This window comes from Palaemon carinicauda, chromosome 21, assembly GCF_036898095.1.
Source record: "Palaemon carinicauda isolate YSFRI2023 chromosome 21, ASM3689809v2, whole genome shotgun sequence".
Lineage (NCBI taxonomy): Eukaryota > Metazoa > Arthropoda > Malacostraca > Decapoda > Palaemonidae > Palaemon > Palaemon carinicauda.
The window spans coordinates 120,216,722-120,224,221 of record NC_090745.1 but is presented as its reverse complement, the minus strand read 5'-3'; positions in this window follow the sequence as shown (position 1 = coordinate 120,224,221).

Genomic DNA, 7,500 nt, shown 5'->3' with positions numbered 1-7,500 from the left:
TTGTACCACTGAAAATAAATATCATAATTCAACTACGAATATTTTTAACTAGATTATTTTAAAGCAAATAGAAAAAAAACATTTCCATTCTATAAACTTTTGTAAGGAGCTGATTCAGCAAAAAGCTTATAAGAAATAAAATTTCTCCCCCAACGCATTATAACAAATCCGATCAAATTTCCTTTATATCCTTTTCTCATTTCCTTTTGTTCAATTTGCTTTTCGTAATTAATGAAGTAATTTTTTTTTCACACCGCATCTTCTCTTCAATATGAACAGAATTCTTCAAATTTGGATCTGTATTTGTATATAATATATATATATTTATATAATATATATATATATATATATATATATATATTATATATATATATATACAGTATATATATATATGCAGGGATTTATATATATATATATATATATATATATAATATATATATATATATATATATATATATATATAAGTATATATGTGTGTATGCGTATATATAAACATATAATTTATAAATATATACCATACAGGTCCTTTATTGTTTCTATATTCATTTATCTGCTCTCATCTTTATCAAATGTTAATGATTGTGTAAATTCACATTTCACTTCTGCGTAAAACAGCGTACCATAGAAGAAAGTCTACAGAAACTTAGGTTTCTTTCTTCTATTTACCACAGTATTCTTTATCTCTTCTTTCTTAGTTTATATTAATCTATTTTACCTTATCTCTTATCCGTAGGCATAAACCGGTGCAAGTTTAACCCTACTACGTTTCAAGTTCTATTTTCATTCCATAAATGAAGACTGATAGTACTCCGCCAAACTTACGAACGACGGCTTCCAGATGCAAAATAATCATCCACGGTTAAATTAATTTCCTCTCGCTTCATTTTTCAACTTATTAATTGACGGAAGACACCAAAACACATGTGTACTCTAATCAACGCTGATCATAGACGTGTTGAAACGGGGCTTAAAAAATACCCCAGAATTTTCCCTGGAGCGTCTCGGCATCGGTTCACTCAAAGCTAAGTGGGGATTTAGCACCTGGTTAAAGGAAATTGGGATTTCACACCTAAATTATATCAGGTGTCAATTGATACTCTCGGTAACGGATGCTTATGAAATTACCTTCAATTTCACTTTGGATTGCTGAAAAAAAATGTGGCAGGAAGATGATCCCTAAATATAAAAATAAAATATCGATTAGTAAGGGTAAAAAATTTCCTGGACCACTTATGCTAGACCAGAAGTCTAAGGAATTTTCCCTAGATAATTGAGCACGAAGAACTCGATGTCTTACAATATAAATAAGTGGTTGGGGTTAGGGGTAATATTCTCACCCTAAATGTAATTGCCCTACACGGAATGGTAGCCCCTTGTGGAATCCCCTCTGTAGAGAAGTCCGCGGGGGAATGAATATATATATATATATATATATATATATATATATATATATATAGAGAGAGAGAGAGAGAGAGAGAGAGAGAGAGAGAGGAGAGAGAGAGAGAGAGAGACATATATATATTTATATATATATATATATGTGTGTGTGTGTATTTATGTATTCATACATATATATATACACACATATATATATACTTATATATATACATATATATGTATGTATTCATACATATACACATATATAGGTATATATATAACTACATACTGTACATGCACACACACACATATATATATATATATATATATATATATATATATATATATATATATATATATGGCTGATGATATATATATATATATATATATATATATATATATATATATATATATAATGCAAGTAGTAAGATGATAGTTTCTACTCTAGATCAGGAAAGAATGATGATTTATAATTCACTGCTATACGTCGATAGGATTTTCAAGTTACGATATTACAAACTCGAGTCTACGAATACTGCTCTCTCTCTCTCTCTCTCTCTCTCTCTCTCTCTCTCTCTCTCCTCTCTCTCTCTCTCTCTCTCTCTCTCTCTCTCTCTCTCTAGTAGTTCCTTATTTATCATACTACAGTTTTACTTGTGTGGACAATCTCATTTGAAGAACATAGTTTACCTACCTAATGATCGTGTGTCTTTTTTGAATAATAATAATAATAACAACAACAACAACAACAACAACAACAAACAACAACAACAACAACTATAATAATAATAATAATAATAATAATAATAATAATAATTATAATAATAACACTGTTGCCCTAACAGTTTTTTCCATCAATCCCTTATATGAATAAGGAACTCACATTAAGGTTATATGATAAAGAACAACCATTAAATGATTACATCTAATTTCTGTTCGAAATTCCCATTCATGTTCTCAACACACAAGAAAATTCTCTGGCATCTTAATGCTGAGGACCAAACTCAGGTTCGACATTCCCAAGGTGCTACTTTTGTGCTCCGTCTTTACATTTTCTTAATACCTCCGCCAACGAAGTTGGAAGGAGGTTATGTTTTCGCCTTTGTTTGCGTGTTTGTTGTTTGTGTTTTTGTGTGTGTTTGTTTGTGAACAACTTCCTGGCCACAATTTTAATCGTAGAGTAATGAAACTTGCAAGGATTGACTGTCATGTAAAAAACTGGAAATAATTAAATTTTGGAACGTCAAGGTCAAAAGTCAAGGTCAAGGTCACGCAAAATGTCTAATTCACGTAATCAGCCATAAGTTTAGACATCGTTGTCATAGAAACTTCAAACTTGGTTCAAATTTGAGTGTATGAAAATCCACGCCAATTAATATATGTTAAGGTTAAAGGTCAAGGTCGAGCGAAAGGTCGAGAAATAAGCTGCTGTGGCGAAGGTCTGCGCTCTACTGAGTACCCCTCTAGTTCCTAATGAGGGGCAAACGATTCTTCACTAAAATATTGAATGCTTAATGACACTTTCCCGAAGTTTAGGTGAAGAATTTCAACTCACTAACAGGAATTTTGAACTCTGAAGAAGACATCAAATCATTCACCTCACTGCAAGCAGGGTTCGACATGCCAACGATGCTGAACTGAACACTTCAGGACCATTTGGTTAAAATATCTCTCTCTCTCTCTCTCTCTCTCTCTCTCTCTCTCTCTCTCTCTCTCTGTACCAAGAGGTATTTGTTCATGTTGTAGATAACAGCCTTAGCTTGAGTATGAAGGTGGCCATATGGTGAGCTTGAAGCAGGAGAACGGCCCATCACAAAAATGTTTATGTATCACAGAGTGTGTAGCAGCCACGTCTGGCATATGAGCGTGGGAGGGCCCTTGCTCAAATGACACGTTTAGGATGTGAGAAATCTTTATAGAGAAAAACACGCCTTGGATTTCAACACAAAGGTAGTATAATTTTGGATACAATTTAAAAAATACACAAATTCATATAGAAAGAGAGAGAAAGAAAAATAGAGACAGCGGGTAAGGAGGGGAGTATGGTTGGAGAAAAAAGCAAGCCAGTCATGTGGAAACGTGGCATAAGTGGGGGGGAATCAGTTTAATACCAATTGCCCTCCTGTATCGTTCCTTTCTCGCTGCATTGAGTATAGTCAGGATTCCAAAGATACTTTAATTTTCCCTGTTTATCTTTTGCATCTGAGCATCACGTTTCACTATGAGTTTTGCACGTGCATATATATATATATATATATATATATATATATATATATATATATATATATATATACATATATGTATATATATACATATATATACATTTATATAATATAATATATAAATATATATATATATATATATATATATATATATATATATATATATGTGTGTGTGTGTATAGATATACATATACATAAATATATATATATATATATATATATATATATATATACATATATACATATATATATGTATATATATATACATATATATATACATATATATATACATATATATAATAATAATATATAAATATATATATATATATATATATATATATATATATATATATGTGTGTGTGTGTGTATGTATAGATATACATATACATAAATATATATATATATATATATATATATATATATATATATATATATATATATATGTGTGTGTGTGTGTGTATATATATATATATATATATAGTATATATATATATATATATATATATATATATATATATATATATATATATATATATATATAACAGACAAGCATATGAGGTTGTTAATAATACCAGTGTCATTTAGCTTTTCCTTTTACGTATCATCATTGCTGCTAAACCTTTACCCAGGATAAAGTAAGGGGTCAAGTCCATTGAATCTAGCAACAATATTATCATCCTTATCATTGCCAATCCCAATGATGATGATAGTCAAAATTATCATTATTGTCATCATCTTTGGACGAGGCATTGTAACAATAGACTACTTATTTAATATTTTGACAAGGATCAAAGAACAAGTCTTAGTCCTCCAGTACTGAGCAAATACTCCGAGTCTAAATGTAATAATTTCCCTCGAGCAATTTACTTGAAGTTGAAAATCTCCTTCACAAATCAAAGAGATTTAACAACACTGAGAGAGAGAGAGAGAGAGAGAGAGAGAGGAGAGAGAGAGAGAGAGAGGAGAGAGAGAGAGAGAGAGAGGAGAGAGAATTCCTGAAGTTATCTGTGGCAAGATATTCTAGTAATAAGCATACACATAAATACTGTATCAAGTCAAAAATATTAAAACTGTAATTACTAAAGTAAGCTGAGAGAGAGGAGAGAGAGAGAGAGAGAGAGAGAGAGAGAGAGAGAGAGAGAGAGAGAGAGAGAGAGAGAATTCCTGAGCTTATCTGTGGCAAGATATTCTAGTAATAAGCATACACATAAATACTGTTGTAAGCCAAAAAATTGAGAGAGAGAGAGAGAGAGAGAGAGAGAGAGAGAGAGAGAGAGGAGAGAGAGAGAGAGAGAGAGAGAGAGAGAGAATGATTACTGAAGCCCCATAAATATACACACACACAAAAAAATAAACTTTACCTGAAGGCAAAACTGAACACATCCTGTTTTTTCCCCTACTTCAAATTGCCCTTATTCAGGTTCCTCTCTTTGCTAAACTGTTCAGCCTTCTTCATTTTAATAACCCACGTTAGAAGAGTTACAACCTGTAATTTTCTACGAATACCATTTGCATAGAAATGAACTCGGGGTTAGGTGAGGGGGTGAGGGTTGGAGAAGGGTTCACTATCTAAGAAAGGGAGTTTCGTCATGGTTCTCCAAGATGACGGAGGAGTTTCGTAATGGTTCTCCCAGATGACTGACTTTCGTAATGGTTCTCCAAGATAACGGAGTTTCATAATGGTTCTCCAAGATGACTGACTTTCGTAATGGTTCTCAAAGATGACGGAGTTTCGTGGTGGTTCTCCAAGATGACTGGTAAAGGCTGATTCACACTGCACCATCATGTTACGTCACGTCATGTCACCGTTCCGTCAACCGTGCTATGCATTCACGCTATTCATCACGTCACCGTATCATCACGTCACCGTTCCGTCAACCGTGCTATGCATTCACGCTATTCATCACGTCACCGTATCATCACGTCACCGTTCCATCAACCGTGCTATGTATTCACACTATTCATCACGTCACCGTATCCTCATGTTACGTCACGTCGCCGTTCCGTCAACCGTGCTATGTATTCACACTATTCATCACGTAACGTCACGTCACCGTTCCGTCACAATTTCTTCCATGCAGTGGGAGATGTGGTACCGTACCTGACTGGTGAACGCCAGACTGGGATTTTTCCAGATCCTTTGGAAGCTGCAGTCTCACCATCCTTGTGAGATAAGGATGGGGGTATTTGGGGGAGCCTGTAGGTCTATCTGCTGAGTCATCAGCAGCCATTGCCTGACCCTCCTTGGTCCTAGCTTGGGTGGAGAGGAGGCTTGGGAGTTGATCATATGAATATATGGTCAGTCTCAAGGGCATTGTCCTGCTTGATAGGGCAATATCACTGTCCCTTACCTCTGCACTTCATGAGTGGCCTTCAAACCTTTAAATGGACGTGTTCACACTAAACTGTTTGTCCTCTTTACAGCACCGTCACGGCACGGATTCTTTTCGAGAATATTCTAATAAAAAGTTCATAAAAAACTAGAATGAAAATGAATAAAAATGAAATGGCAATCGCCTATACTGTATAATCCCGCCATTTCCTTGTACTCGGTTGAATTTTATAGGTCATCGTTCGTGTTTCTGGTTTCGCGCTTTTTTTATTTTTTTTTCTTTTTTACCCGCGCAATTCTTGACGAGCTTTTCCACACCACTGCATCAGCTCTCCTTTTATGACGTCTTATTACTTCAATTGAACCTTGTTGTTTTAAATGACAGGGATGATGGATCCCGCTGATAAATTTCGCCGTAAATGTCTTCTGCTGAATTTGTTATGTCCTACGCCTTAACAGAAAAATGACACGGGAGTTTTTTTCGCGCAGAACGACGCCAAATGTATGATAATGATGTTATTCGCGTCACTTCAGAAGATGTAATGGTAAATGATGAGGGAGTTTAGATGTTCTTAAAATGATATATTTTCACGCTACTTTCTTGAGAAAATTGAAAATGGCGTAATACCCACTTTTTTTATGTGAGGGATAATTTAGGATCATCAGAATTATACTGAAAACGACAACATTTGCATGATTTGATATAAAAATCTGAGCATTTATTTCAAGGGCCTTTTATTTTTCAAGTTGAATTTTGATGGTAACATTAAAAAATGCTCATTTTGGGACGTAATATAAAAATCTGAGTATTTATTTCAAGGGCCTTTTATTTTTCACGTTGAATTTTGATGGTAATATTGAAAAATTGATTATTTTGAGGCGTAGAAAAAAAAAACTGGGAACTTATTTCAAGGGCTTTTATTTTTCACGTTGAATTTTGATGGTAATATTGAAAAATCGCTCATTTTGGGGCGTAATAAAAAAATCTGGAAACTTATTTCATGGCCCTTTCATTTTACACATTGAATTTTGATGGTAATATTGAAAAATTGATCATTTTGGGACGTAAAAAAAAAAAAAAAAAAAAAAAAAAAAAAAAAAAAAAAACTGGAACTTATTTCAAGGGTCTATTTTCCATATTGAATTTTTATGGTGGCATTGAAAAAAAATGCTCATTTTGGGGCGTAATAAAAAAATACTGGGAACTTATTTCAAGGGTCTATTTTCAACGTTGAATTTTGATGGTAATATTGACAAATGTTCATTTTGGGGCGTAATAAAAAAGAAACAGAACTTATTCCAAGGACCTTTTATTTTCCACATAGAATTTTGATGATATTGAAAAATTGCTCATTTTGGGGCATTACGTTGCATTTTTCGAGGACGTAATAATACTCTATGCAAAAAAAAAAAAAAAAAAAAAAAGCGGTGAGAATTGCAATTTTTGCGAATTGCAAGATGAGATATTGCACACATGAAGGGAGGACTTCTTATCAAACCCGTGATTCATCAGAAGAGTAAATTTCTCCTTGATTAAGACGGATGAGGGATACAGAGATATGACTGTTC